We start from the raw sequence: 15,953 nt of genomic DNA on the forward strand, positions 1-15,953 counted from the left end.
CCCTTTGATGCTACCATTTCTTTCCGATTCCTCCCCTCGAAGACTCAATGCAGAATGAAAAATTTCGACTCGGGGAGTCCCACCGGCGAGTCGATCGAACCGTATCTCGACGTGCGTTCGCATGTACGAGGATCCGCGCGATCACTCTCGGCGGCGGAAGGCGGCGTTTAAACGTCTGCTCAGGCGAGTCTCGTAATTGTAGCGTTGCGCGCGCGCACACGGTGTAAATCAGTTTTATGTTGAAATTCAAGCGGCGCGAGTTACGAGCAAAACGACTAATCCCGTTTCGAGCGTGAAATAAAACGCGGCGTTATAACGTGGCGCGTTACGCGCGTCGTGAGCTCCCTTTCTCTCTCTCTCTCTCTTTTTCTCTGTTTCTGTTTGTCCTGCGAAAGAGACCCATTTTCGTGGCGAGCGTTAAACGCGACTGTCGGATAGCCGGGCTTTAGTTACCTACTTACCAGCGAGATCGTACTCGGTGTGAAATATGGGATAAAACCTAACCACAGCCGCGCACTTTGCATTAAATGCGCGCCGCGAGAATGCAGGCCAATGTCGCCGCGGCACCGCAGATTTCGCCACTGCGCCGGCGACGACGATGGCGACGTGGAGATCAGTATATTCGTGAAACAACGCGTATAACTTCACCCAGTTAACGTCGCGATTAAACGCCTCGCTCGCAGAAGGGTGACGCGAGTATATCCGTGACCTTCGCGCCTTATCTTAATTTTATTCCGTTTATCGTTCGCACGCACGTATACGCGCGCACGCATATCCCGACGACGATATTTCGCGCGCGGTTCGCCAAGGGGTTCACGAAAACAGCTTAATTTTCCTTCAATTACGCCTCGAACGCTCACGGGCGGATGCCGGGCGAGCCGTCCGGCAAGAAAAAGAGGAATTCGACGTCCGTTGGGAGCATCCGGTACGTCGGAGGGAACCCGTGACGCAACTCGTGAGAGAGTGAAATGGTAAAAGGTACACGCTGCCGGGCAGCGACCGGGCCAGAGGTGAATTTAATGGCGCTGAATTTCGGGACTCCGTCGGAATCAGAGGCTCGTTTCGCCGTTGAGCCCCGGCTAACAATGAGCGCTCGTGTCGGCCCGATAAAAACCTTGTCGACTTCCTGTGTGCCACCCGCCTCTCCCCAAGGTTGTTGCCTCATTACGTGTCAGACATCGACCGAGTCCGCCGCGGCAGAACTTATGCCGGGAGATATCTCTCTCGACTAATCAACCCGTCAAGGCTGTTCACGAAAGCGCGCGCGCGCGCGCGCGCTAGTTCGTTCGCTCGCTCGCTCGTTCGCGGAACTTCTAGAAGCGCGCTCGCTCCGATCGTTACGACCTTTCGGATAGGGACGAGTGTCGCGATTGTGTAAAACCGCGCGTGCGGATAAGTGAAGGGGAGAAATTGGCAACCTGCGGACCCCCGAGTCATTCGATTAAATTAGCAAAAGTGGCGAAAGTTGCTTTTAATTAGAGGATTCGAGTCGATACGAATGTCATACAACGATTTTGTCGAGTTGTTTCTGTCGTACACCCCGAATCGAAGTTTTCGTTCTGCATTAGCCTCGCGAATTCCGTGGAATTTCAGGACCGACGGAGAGTCTCGGAATTCCCTGGGACAGGTTATTATCTTCCTTTGATATTACAAACGACTACTCACTGCCGGTTTCTCCACGTTGAAGCGTAAAGATTAATGAGTGTATATGGGTGTGTATAATGTGTTGTGTGCGAGTCTAGCGAAATGACTTATTTATTTACTTAGTCTAGTGAAATGATTTATTTATTTACTTAGGAAAGAAACCCATTTAAGGAGGAAAAATGCAGAATAATCAAAATTTTGCTGCTTGCATAATTGAGTCTTTTAACATTTGTAACATTTTAGAATTACACACAAAAGGTGAAGCACATAACGCTACCATGTTATTATATCATTAATACGTTATGAGAAAATTTATTTTCTTATGAGAAAATTTATTTTCTTATGAGAAAATTTATTTTCTTATGAGAAAATTTATTTTCTTATGAGAAAATTTATTTTCTCATAACGTATTAATGATATAATAACATGGTAGCGTTATGTGCTTCACCTTTTATGTATAATTCTAACTACTATGAGCTATGCAAGCAGCAAAGTTTTTATTATTCTGTATTTTTCCTCCTTAAATGGGTTTCTTTCCTATAAATAAATAAATAAATAAATAAGTGAATAATGTTTATTATTTTTTATCAATGTTGGAAATGTCGATGGATTTGAGGATTCGAGAGGGTTGAAAAGAAATGGCACGAGTAAATGTAGCAATTATGTGTGCGGGAACATCTCTAAAAATTTAAATCTAACACTTGAACAATATTAATAATAATATTTTCTTTATACGTCGCTAACGATTATAAAATTTAAACATATCGAAGACATTACACTGTTAACTATGTATCGCCAACAGTTAGAGGTACACATTGAAATATAGACCCTACGATAATAAGGAACCTTGATACCTCGAAATTGGGAGATATTTATTATGAGAAAATACGTTATAATGCGATGTAAATGTACAGGATGATTGGAGATACATTCATCGATTTTCATTATTGCAAAAGTACTATGGAAAGAAGGTGATAACGTCGCCGGGACGTTTGTTTGTACTTAGAGAGGTTCACTTTCATACAAGGTGAACAATTTCGGAGCAAGACAGACTCGGCTGAGGTCGAACTTGAGTTTTCCGCTTGCCGAGTAACCGTTCTTGCCACTAAGACTATTTAGACTCAATGTTATTGACTTCTTTTGTTTTCACATTTAAGTTATCTTACCAACGAATATTACACATGAATATCTTGTATCTATGTGCGGAAGATACACACGGAAAGCCTTGTATCTTCTAAACAAAAATACCATGAGTTCATAACGACAATTTTTCCAATCCTTTCGCTTTTTTCCTTTACCTCGTATATCCAATACCTCGTATTAATATACCGGGAAAAGTATCTGCTATCAGCTAGTAACTCGAACTGTCGTTTCCATTTAGAAATTAGTATCTCGAATTTGGCAGGTACGCGAGGTATTACGCAAGGTACGCGCGACACACGGTTAATAGTACATGTCGAGACCGATGAAAAGGCGCAGTATCAGCTATAGAACTGGTTTTACCGCTTTGCCTAAATGTGTATAATTGAATAATGGCAATTAATAAGCGATTGACGACACAAACGTATAAAATCGAATTTGAATGGTAACGACGCAAGAATATATGTTAAACAAGTCACGATATAAAAATAACCAGTCAATATTGGAGACAAGGCTGGACGAAAAAGTGAAGGCGTCTCTCCGATGCGATTTCGAACTGAAGGCGCGTTATCGGAGGCAGAAATCGGCGATTGGCGGCGCGCGGATCCCGGATTTCGCGTCTCCCGATCGGTTACACCGCGTTTCCCAGTCGCCGAGCAGGCGTCGTCGCGAAGCTGCGTTGGGGATCACCGGCCTCTCGCCTGGCATAACGTAGGAAGTCGCGCGCTAACTGCCAGCACCGTTAACACGTAACGTCATAATATAGAGAAGTGATACCACGATTACACGGAAAAACGCCTCGATCGCGCGTCCAGGGGTATTGTTTGAACGGCACTCGGGGCGCCCCGCGCGAGATCTCGACTATCGATCCGCCGGGACCGGGACTTCTCTCTTCCTGGTACCCGAGCGGTGGACGTCGACCGCCCTCGGCGACGGATCTCGAAGGTCCGGCACGAACGGTGCGTTCGCGTGCACCACACGGCGGACCGGTGGCGTGGCCGACTCGGAGCGTAACGCACGTGTGTGTGTTGCGTCGATCGGCTGCATCGCTGCACGTGCGCATCGCGCGTAAGCTCGTATGCATCGCGCCCGTGTGGGCAATTCTCTTCGCGGGTGCACGCAGGTGTGTCTGCGCGCGCGTTCGCTTGCATGTGTGTCCGGCGTTGGATCGCCAGGCGGAGGCCGCCCTCGCAACGGATAGAAGCGCTTATTTCGCTCACGACGTTAAGCTCCGGGCTGTTAGGTGCAGTACGGAACTTCACTCGAAGGTGGAGATGGTGCGTGCGTGCGCGCGATCGCGCCTCGGCCTGCCACTCGGGCTTCTCGAGCGAGCCGATAAATGACCGATCGGTCGCTCGAATTCCATCTATCCTCGAGTGATTTTTCACGCTTCTCACGTTTCTTCCTCCCGCGTGTCGCTTTGCCTTTTTTCACTCCCGTTGCAAAGAGGAACGGAAGTGTACGAGAAGAAAGAGAGAAAGAGATTGGTCGTAGAGATAAGTTATAAAATAGTGAAAGGTCCCCCGCGAAAGCAACGAGATCGGCTGCTTTTTTTCCCTTCATCTCCTTCCTTTTTTTCCGGTCCGCGTGACGAATCCGCCACGCGTATAACGTGCCGGAACTGCTATCTCGGCGCTGCGACACTTCACGGATGCCGAAAGCTTCTGGCTACAAAGGCGGACGTCCCGTCTTCTTTCTTGCGCGCCGATCTCGTCGCGGCTAACCGCCGGTTTTGCAGCCTGTTTATGACGAGTAAAGAAGAATCGGCGAGCCGGCCGGCGCAATTGATCCCGGCCGTTCTCACTTTTCCGCGGAATGGCCCCGCTTCTTCGGAAATAGTCGCCGACGGGAGAGTACACCACCACTATGCCGTCACGGCACAGCCTCTTCCGCCGAGCGCTCCGAGTGCAGCCGAGTCGACCTTCTTTAAACTTACCGAAGAATTTAGGTCGGACAACGCCGAAGAAAGAGTCGTGGCAGAATCGAGAATCCGTTTTTGCTCGCTCGCGATATAAACGTCCGCCGGACAGCCGAGCGGTACCGATCGTTTCTACTTCGAAATTCGTTCTGTCGAATCAAACTGAACTGGACATTAGCGCGCTCCATTTTTTTTTCTCATATGTACCATAGAAAGGAAAAATCAATTCTCAACGGTTCCGGTCCGGAGCGTGTAAGAGTGATACGCGCGCTGTGTTATGTACCGCAACCGCACGTTCTAGAAATCTCCACGATCTTATTCGTCCACCGGATGATTCGACCTCGAACCTTAGGACCGGTAAATATCTCGCACATTTAGCCATTATAAACGCCGCGAATAAATTTTAAGCGTGATAAACTGTGCGTGAGCGAAGTCGTGACGAGAACTCACACGTTCGATAGTCCGCAGTTGATTGAATTAATTCTCAGCCGGCGCTCATACGGTTGCCGTCATGTACCGCTGTACCATTCTTGTAGACGGAGAATTAGACAGGATCTTCAGCCTTGTACATAATACGTAAGGTTGAAAACCGCAAAAGTAGCTCTAGTTGTGATGGTAGGTTTAAAATGGCTCTAATTATAATTGTTTCAACCTTACGTACATATGAAAGGCTAAAAAGTGTGTAAATGGTAAAAAAGTTTCGATTTACGTTAGGGATATGCGGAGGAGCACGAAGTATCGATATTTTGTAACGATACGAATCGAAATACATAGTACCGATATACCGATATATCGATTAGAATTGTGTCGGTATTAGAGAATATTGTTACTTTCGAACGTGTCTCTTAGATATTATTTTGCTCGTTGAATAATGATAAAATTGAATAATGATAAATTCGATGTATCATCAGAGAGAATTCTGATGATACATCGAATTTATTTTATAAGCGGGCCGCTTTCTCGGCGTGAGAAAGACTTCCTGAAAAAGTGCGTGTAAACTAAACGAGCGCGTAATCCACGTCTATTTCGCGCGGTAACGTTGTATGCCGCTTGATTCACGTCTGTACCACTTCAATAATCCTTAATCAATAAAGCGGTCACATTAATGAAGACAGACAGTATTTGAAGTCGCCTTGAAGTAAGGATATATTTATGAGCACACACCATCCAATAAAACGAAACACAATCAAAGTCTTGGATCTTCAACTACGCTACGATATTGAAGCGGAAAGCATCGATGCAAAATAACGAATATCAAATGGCGTATCGATATTTCAAAGTAGCGATACGAATCAGAGCATTCTTCGAACTCGACTCACGTGTTTCGCCCTGTCGGTCCCGAATGTTCCATTGCGCGCGCAAGTGCAAGCCTCGCGCTCTCGTCGCAGTGCGAGGAGAGAAATTAAATTAGGACGGTGGCCGCATCTCATGATGTCAGGCATCGTACAGGCCGCGATTGAATCGCGCGCGCTGCCAGGGATAATCATTTCACCGCGGAGCCCGAATCGAGCGTTTCCTATTCGAGCGAAGATAGCCGGCCGCGGCCGATAAATCGCGGAATAACAGAAATGATCGACAAGCTGCGAGAGCCGGCATCCTTCCTGGAGGCCCGGGCAACGCGATCATAGACTACATATCGGCCCCGCCGGAGCAAAGTCGGTCATCATCCACAAATCCAGTTACTTCGCGGCGCGCCGACCGGCAATCGATTCGTCTCCGTCGGGCATAACCGATCCGTCGATATCGGGCTTTCCTGCGTTTAGGCGCGTCGGCGTTTCACCTGTACCCGCGCGTACACACACACACACACATACACCTGTGCCGTACGGGCGAACGCGTAACGTCGTCTCCTCCACCGGTACCATGGACGTCCTTGTTTATGAATGAGACGTCTCGCGGCGTCCAGAGATCGGTCACGTCCGACATTTCTTTTCTCTCTTTTTCTCTCTCTCTCTCTCTCTTCCTCTCTTCCTCTCCTTCCCTCTCATTGTCACCTCCATCTTTCCCGCTCCCTTCTCGATCGTGACCCACGGGGATCGTTACAGGTCGTTTCCAACCGAGGCCTCGACCGAGGTACGTGCGACGTCCTCTCCTTTCTCCCCTTCTTCTATCCGTGTTCGATTTTATTTCATCTCTCTCTCTCTCTCTCTCTCTCTCTCTCTTCTCCCGTGCCGGCCGTTTTCTCTCACCCTCCTATATCGATATCACGCTGATAGAAGAAGCCGGGATACAGGTGGATAGATCGATATTAGTTTCGTAGGTGATGGAGGAGGGAACGGGGGAGGGAGAGGAGAGCGAGAAAGCCGATTACGGCGGTGGTGGACGGGCAACAAAAAGCGAACGATGCCTGCGGTGGACGACTTTCCCATGAAAGGGGGTGGAGGACGCGGGGGCAGGATGTGCCAGGACCAATCAATTGTACACGCCGGTCTCCTTCTTCTTTCCCCCGCCGCTCCTCCGCCGCTCTCGCAGCTACTTCTCTTTCTCTGTCTCCTTCTCTCTCCCCCCCTCCCCCCGTCCTTCTTGTCCCGGATTCTTTTCCTTTATCGGTACCGCTGTTTTCCTAACGGCCACTTTTCTGCGACCGCTCGAGCCGCCCACGCCGAACCGAGCGGCGTTTCCCAGCCGAGCGAGAGTTTATTTCACGCCTGTAACGTACACCGATCTTTATTTCACGCCTCGGACGTATTACCGATCTCTTCGTCTGCCTTCGTCCAACCGCTGCCGCGGCGATATAGTCATCTTATCAACGCGCTCACGATGAATGCGCAGCCGCGATCGGGAAACGAGCCGAGCGTCCGCTCCGAGCGGCGGGAACCGAGAGCGTCGATTCTGCGTAGGCCCCGTTCGCGTGCAAGCTATTACGAGTTCCGAGATGCAGCCCCCAGTCGCTGGATCGTTGCCGTGGTCATCGCCAAGTGCGCTTTGTATTCCGCCCGGTCGAAGATCGTGAAAGTGTAAGAAACTGCGCCGCCGATCCACCGCCGTCGCCGCGGCCGCGGTGGTTATCGGCCGGCGATCGGGAAAAATGCAAGGTGGCACGCGGCCTGGACCTTCACTGACTGTGAGCAAGCGGCGGCCGCGGCGCGTTCAGGGTGGGCGGACTGGCAACTAGAAGGCGACTGAACTGGCCTGGACTGGACTGGCAACCTACAATGGGCCGTCCGCTCGGCGTCGTGATCTTTCAGGCGCCACGCGAACCCCGCGACTGACGGAAGAGAGAGAGAGAGAGACATGTCCTATCGCGATACCTCTCGCGATTCCCGTCACGCGTGCTCGCGAGGCCGGCGAGTGTGGTCTCTCCTCGATTCTCGATATCTCGGGAAATAAAGCAACGCGTGCGACCGGAAAGGTAAATCGCGGTAAATCGGTAATGAGACTCGGCGTTCTCTCTCTCTCTCTCTCTCTTTCTCTCTCCCGGCCGTTATAGCCTTTCGACGTCAGCGTTTCTCTCTGCGCACCGATCCCGCAGGGCAACGCGGCGATTTTTCGCACGTGTGTTCTCTTTTCTCCTTTTTCTCCCGATCGCTCTGATGTAGAGGCTGAAATTAAAGTTCCAGAACTATTAAGCGCACGTTAAAGATTTTATACGTCTCGGCAACGCGCGCGGCTCGCTCTCGGTGTGCGTGTTGTCGCCCCGAGTCTCTCTCTCTCTCTCTCTCTTTCTCTCGAATGATACGCCGGGACGGCAGGAAACGATTGCGCCGATCAAATGAATAGATTTTATCCCCGAGCGGGATTTTGTAACGCTCTCAATCTCGCGCGGCTGTTAACATCTCGCGAGAGCTCGTGTTAACGCGCGCGCGCGCGATCGCTGGCCCGACTGGAAGCTGTAAATTGCGTTAAGGAGCGTACTTACCCGATACTTACGAAAGCGAACGGCTGGGCTGCGTGTTCCGCTGTAATCTCTGCCGGGAGAGTGTCCCGGGATGTGCCTTCTTAAAGCGACGTTGATCCCTTTATACATACGCCTTACGCTTAATATCTTCCTCGTATCCTCCTTTGTAGAACATCGCGGCTCATTAGCTACTTTTAGCGGTCGTTACGCGCAACAATCTCGAGATATCGTCGCCGGTGATTTACGCTCGTCCAGTCCTCTCTCTCTCTCTCTCTCGCTCGCTCGCTCGCATTTGGCTCGCAGTCGCATTCCGATGCAGGTGCGCGTGCATTCATCCAGGACATCCGACGTCGGCGAGGACACGATCGCTTCTACGATAGACGCTGTCTTAGGAAGGAAAGAGGAAGCGGGTCCCCTTCGAGATAGGGGAGAGGAGGCGGAGGATGGGACGCGCGCGCGGTGTTACAGTTAGACGTGTGTATAATTCAGCCGATTACATGCCCGATCGCGAACGATCGCGGCATTGTCGTGACGATCGAGAAAGAGAGAAGTCGCGGTGTGCACAATGAATTTATCGATTATACGACTCGGCGCTCTCGTGGCGGTTTACCGTTAACACGCGCGGAGAAGCCCCGATAAAAGTCGAGCGCGCCTCGACATCTGCGTGACCAAGACGAAAGGTAAAGCCTCTTCTCCGCGGTGGGAGTTACGTTCCTCGCATTCTGGATCGAGCGTTTCAATCTCGAGGCGATGCTCGTTAAATAGCGCGCCGCTCAATAGGAGATACGTGAGAACATTGATTTAGGCCGATTCTCTTCGGAATTGCTTGCACTTTCGAGGTGGTTTTCGGAAGAAGCGCCGATTTTTTCCACCCCTCGCCTCTTCCGCTCGCCCATCGAGCCGAATGATTGACAGTCGCAGCGCACAGTCTCAGGGCTAACATATCTTTACGAGACGTGTGAGCCGCTCTTTAATCCTCGCAAGAAAAGGCAGAGGTCATTCGTGACCTCAATAAAAACGTTTATTTATTATATTATTATAATATTTATTCTATTCGTTATATTTATTTTATATTTACTTTTTATTTATTCGTTATAATATTTACTTTATTCGTTCTCTTTCGGATAAAAAGTGGGGTATTATTGTTATTATTTTTGAGAAATATATTCTTGCTTGTTGTTTCACACGATTTTTCTCACCCTTCCCTTGTTTGAATCAAACAAAATGCATATTCATATATTTCGGTCACTCATGATCCCACCATTCTGCTCACATGTCCTGCTACTCCTTCCCTTGCGAGGATTAACCCTTTGCACTCGAAGTTTTTTTTCATTCATATTACCAGCAATTCGAAGCAATTACAGTGGAAAGATCATATTCACATATAAGTAAATGATATGCGCATTAAAAGAAAAGTCATTGTTGTATGTTATGGTTTTTTAAATTTTGTTAATTTGTTAATAGTTGTTAATAGTTTGTTTTAAGTTCGAAGACAAATTTTAAATGGCTCCGCTCCGGAGCCCTCGAATGCAAAGGGTTAATTATTGAAAATTCTTCTTAAAAATACGATTCTATCATTATAATTACAGCAATGTAACTATGTTGATAACGTGAGAAAATAACACGTATATAGAATTGGCTACGATAAGAACTTTTCCGAAATTAAGGAGCAAACTTTACAAGCCGACGGTCCTGAACGTAATGACCGCCATAGCTCGGAGGACAAACGGAGAGGAAGAAAGTAGATACAGTCCTCGAAAATCGTCTCTAAAGTGCAAGTAATTCTCAGCGCTGATTTAGACTCTCTCTCTCTCTCTCTCCCTCTCTCGGCCTCTGCGAGAATCACCATCGGTAGATCGCAGAGAGATGTGAATCAAGGATGGTAAAAATGACGAGCCTATTAATAGCAATAATGTAACACCGATGATGAAATCGTGGGCACTAACAGCATCAGTGCGCGCCGCCGCCGTCGCAACGAGAGCACCGTGCGCATTATCCTAACAAAACACCGACAATGAGTCGGGATCGAAGTGCACTGACGCAAGATGCACTTTCCGCGCGCCGGCGATCGAGATTACTCAGCACCGCGCGCGGAATTCCTCGGCCGAGCGGCGGCGGCCTGGCTTTTCTATGTTCACGCACGATCGTCGCATCAGCTCGGCTTCGGCTTGAATCGAGAATCGCTCTATCCTGTGAGCGCCGCCGCGGGATGACTAAAAAACGAGCGACCGACCGACCGACCGGGCGGTCGCGCCGGTCGGCGCGCTTAATTCCACTTCCCCTTTTGCCGCCTTCGCGTAATCGCGATCGTTCGCGCGGCCACCTCTCCAGTCACCTACGCCTCTCTCAATCGCCTTTCCCCTGCCCTCGTCCTATAGGCTCACCGTGGCGACCGAGCCGGCCATTACGCGGCTAGATGGCCAATTCGATAGACGATTGACTTTGTAATTATCAAATGGCGGCCGATTAAGGGCCGGCGTTTGATTGATGTCCGTGCGTAACCGCACACACGTATGTACACGTGCGCGTTGCGGTGCGCGGCATCGACGCCTTTTTGCCGCGCGGCCATTAGCGCTTCTAATGATCGGGAATTATCCGCGGATCGATGATATCGTCCTGTTGCGAATCGCTGGAAAGTGAGCGCGATATTGCCTGCGACCGTGGTAGTCGTGGCACAGCGGTTCGCTGCCCCCGGGAACGCGTCGGCGACAATTCATTTCTCATGTTAACGGCCTCCACAGCGAGCGAGAGACTCGGTGGGAATTCGCCAGCCCGCGATACTTCCACGATCGAGGACCTCCTTCTTGGTGGAGAGGCGCGAGATGACGTGGGCGACACCCGAGTCGAAATTTCAAGTCTTACTTTGAGTCGAATTCAGCTCTACAGTGAGCGCTCAAAAGTCTTTCATCGTGCTGCTTTGATGCTATAAGTGGGAACCTATTCCCGTTTTTCCACTTGGAGACTTGATGTAGAATTGAAAATTTCGTCTCGGGTTGCATGCGAAAAAATACTCAGTGCCTGCAACAGAATAAGAAGCAGGATATCGATCACGTAATTTTTCCTTTAAAATTTACACTTTTCGCGAATTCACGCTAGAAGAGTGGATTTCTTTCTTACCAATCCTCCAGAGGGTCGTGAATCTTCTTTTCCAGCATGAGCTCGTGAATGGTGTAAATTTTCTAATTTGAAAACACTTCACTTTTCACGTTTCCGTCTTGGGAAAAAAGTTACGTGATCGATACGCAGATGGAAACACGGCGACAAGAAATGAAAGCCTTGCGGCAAGAAGTAGTATTTCTGTCACCGCCACTGGAAACATTCGTGTGAACATTCAGCTGTATTACAACTCGGTTGAGACAAATGAGGACAATTGACATTGAGAAATGAGCTTGATTAGATCTACCTGACCAACGGGACAACCGGCCGTGTATTGCTTGAAGGAAACAGAATTTCTGGTTATAAGAATCAAATTTGGTTCGTGAGAATCGGAAATGTTGTTCCCTTCAAAACCTTTCCGAGCAAAGCTTGCTCGCCCATTGTCAGATAGATCCGATGAAGTTCATTCTTCTGTGTAAAAACTTTCTACAGAAATCTTTCCGTTTCTATGCGTATAACCGAATTTTCGTCCGGTTTCGCCAGGCAACGGGAAGATTCAGTTACACCGACGGAATTGTTTTTCCCGTGTGAAACGGCGAAACGCACACTGTATTTTCTCGGTTACGACTCGCGTCTCTCTTGGGTCACCAGTGATCGGGCGAAAACTCGGCAAGGTCGGACGAGGGCATCCTTTTCCTTTTTCGGCCCTGCCATGGACCAGGCGGGGGTTTACGCGCGAGGATATCGCGGAAGATAGAGATATTTCGAGAGCGGGGAATCGGGCAAGATGAAGGAACGGATAATCGCAGCAACCGGTATTTATAGGGAATGTAGATGTAATCGTCGGTCGGGACCCAGGAGAGAACGGATGGGAGGAGGACGCCGTTACCAGATGCGGCGGCTGATCGCCGCACCGATGGCGGTGGGATGCACCTTGGTACCTGTTACCTGCTACCTTGTGCTGCGCGACGCCGGACGGGCCGAAGGGAGCAAGTTGGGATTAGCCCGACGGTGGCACGTGCCACGCGACCACAGGTGGCTCTTTAAAACGCTCATTTATCCGCCTCCTTCATCGCTCGCTCTCGCGCCGATAGAGAACTGGAATCGGAAGCTCCGGGAAGCTCCTGCGTTAGGCCGGTCGGTTCGGGGATCGCGCCGGTCACGGTTACGGCTCACGGTCGTACCATGCATCGCGGTGTCGCCGAGTTTCCGGCTTCGAATGTGGGACGTCTCGTATCGGAAAAATCGGAAAAATCGAAGCAACGCGACAGACGTGCTTATCATCGGTGTTCGCAACCTATGTGCGATCCTGAGCCGTAATTTACGGTGTTTCGCGATTTCCTGCGTTTCTCCTCTTACTTCGCATCTTCTTCGCGCTCTCCGTCGACGAGTGGCGAGATTGTCTCGGATTAAATGGACTGCGCGAGATAAGCGTCGCGTCGGTGCGTCTCGGAGTGACAAAATTATATCCCGCTTAAAATAGCGGCCGCGGCGAGCTTTATAAATTAGGATCGACTGCCGGTACTGTTAACCGTTCCAGGATGTGCGACTCCTACCGATGTTTCTTCGATGTGCTGCCCCTGCTACCGTGGACAGGGAAATCGCTCTGCCAGATCGTTCACGGTCTGGACTCAAGGTTGGACACGTGGTTAATTGTAATAAATATCTCACGTACACGCCTCGGGCGTGTATTTCTTACACGTAACTGTATAAGGAATAATGTGTCGGGTATACATATACTCGTACTCGACACACAATGTACACATATATATAGATAAATATATATATTTATGTGTGTGTGTGTGTATACATATATATAGAAAAAAAAAGATATATATATATACACATGTACACACAGAAAAAAACTAGAATATCAACTGAAGACTCATATTCCCATACATAAGCAAGAATATATAAAGTTATATGAGGATAAAACTTGTGATACGTGAAGAAATTCTCTATTGTTTTTACTAAAAATATATTTTTGTTATTCGAGAATAATTTTTAATTGAGAGGAAAAAGTACTAGGTAGGTAGAACGATATCTTCAAACTAATATAATTCTTATTTCGAAGATATTGTTCTTTCTATCTGGTATTTTCTCTTTTCAATTCATGAAAATTATTCTTCAATAATCGCCAAATAGGTTCTTTTATCTTATATGAGATTATATTTTTCTTGCCCGTATATGAGAATGTGGGTCGTGAATTGTTACTAATTTTTCCCTGTACGTATATGTAAACATATTTACATGTATAAATATACATGCATATATAATATATATATACATGTATATATGTATATACATACATATCGGTACCCGTTTTATTGGAAAAGGACTGGTAGCCCGCCTCTGGCTCCACGGCCGTATATATTCCGTGAGACAGCCGTGCGCAACAAGCAATAGGCTACTACTTTATTGCAGGTGACTCGTTGATACTCACTTACCCGTCTCCACCTCTTGTTCTTCCCTTTGGCCGTACACGGAAAACCGGAATTGGAAGCGCGATTCCCGCGAGGAGTGCTAATCAAGCGGCCGGCGGGGTCCTCGTAGAGCGGCTACGCGGCGAGCTACTCCTAGAAAGCCGGGCATCTCGCGTGAGGAGCAGTATTGCCGCGTGTATCTCACCGTCTTACCGTTATGCGGTCGTACGATTCAAAGGCGAACTTATCGGCGAATCTACCGCGCGCGCGCGTGCATTTATTCCTCCCATTAATATATCTAATACACTCGCGGTTTTATCCAGGCTCGCCCCCCGCGCGCGCCCGCATGCGTGCACGTGCGGTAACTCGTGCGCGTTATGGAAGAACCGCGTGGCGCGTGCGAGCCGACGCATATTTTCAGGATGTACGGTTCCGTTGCGCGACGATAAACACGTCAACGGCATCTCAGAGCGCGCGCGTTCTTTTCTCCTTTATTTCAGCGGGACACGCTAGGTCGATAATTATTCGCCGACACACCTGCGCAGATCGATACGCGCGGCAATACGCCGCTATATTTTACGATCGTGCTTCCCGGACGTTTCCTGGAATAATTCCAGAGCCACGTAGGATTCCGTTAAGACAGGCTCCCTTCCTCACAATCGAACTGGAAATGCTAATTTCGCCGGCGTGCGGAAAAACGCGCGTCGACGACGCGAGCGTACGGAGGTGTCGCTCTAATCGACCGTTCCCCTTCCCCGCCCCCGAGTCGGAATTTTAATCATCGGTCATTTGTGTCCATTATACGAAGTGTCTCTTTCTCCAAATAAAATTATGAAAAATAAAATACTTAGCAGTTTATTGTTGACGAAACAGCTGTGCGATTTTTCAATTGAAGGATAGAAGAAATTCCGATAATTTTTGCAGATTTTTCCGAGCAATTCTTAAGAAGAGAAAAATCGAGGAAGGTACCCCGATCGTCACTCCGATGGTGACACTACTTTAGAGGTTTGAGTCTACTTAAGTCTACATTACTTCTACATTAAGTCTCTTCAGGTGGAGAAAACGGAAGTAACTTCCCATTTGTAGTATCAAAGGGAGGACGATAGAAGACCTTTGAAGACTCAATGTAGAACTGAAATTTCGACCCCCCCCCCCCCTTCTTTCTCCCTTTATCTACCGATCGATCTCTCCTTCCCTCTCGTTTCCTACCGCGGCCCGTGCAATTACAACCCTTGAAATGACCGTGTATTACAAGAGACCCGTCCGCAAAGAAAACAGTATCCGCGCTCACCTGTTACACCCACGCCGCCACGATGGCGGGATATCGAGACATTCGCGCACGTACGGACACGCAAGGGAGCACGTTAATGGCACGTGCCACAGGTGGTTCTTCGAAAGTCACTTATCCACGAAAGCCGCACGTCTTTCCCTTTTACTCGGCCGGCTGGCCGCTCTCGCGCAACTTATATTTACCTACATACGTTGAACTCCATGACGGAGTCCCGCCGCCAACGAGAGAACTGGAATTACTTGACCCGGCCCGCGCGCGCTCAGACAAACCGCCGCTGTCGATCGGAGAGCGCGCGCCACCGCCGCCGTCAGATACGGCCGATATAAGCCGCGAGTGTGTAAACGGCACACTCGCGCATATATATGTCTCTCTTTCTCTCACGTGGGCTGCTCTCTCGCCATGCTCCAGTAGGCTCGCAGATTTTTGTTCATTAACAGGACACCGTCGATCGCCGTGGCGCGCACCGTTCGGTATCAGCATCGACATACAGCGTCCGATAACGATACTCGGCTTTTACGATTAATTTTCGATAGCTCACGGAGAAAGAGAGAGAGAGAGAGAGAGAGAGAGAGAGAAAAGTGCGGTTTATTGGCGCCCTGGGAC

The sequence above is a fragment of the Dinoponera quadriceps genome, unplaced genomic scaffold, assembly GCF_001313825.1.
Source record: "Dinoponera quadriceps isolate SergipeBrazil2010 unplaced genomic scaffold, ASM131382v1 scaffold676, whole genome shotgun sequence".
NCBI classification, from domain to species: domain Eukaryota; kingdom Metazoa; phylum Arthropoda; class Insecta; order Hymenoptera; family Formicidae; genus Dinoponera; species Dinoponera quadriceps.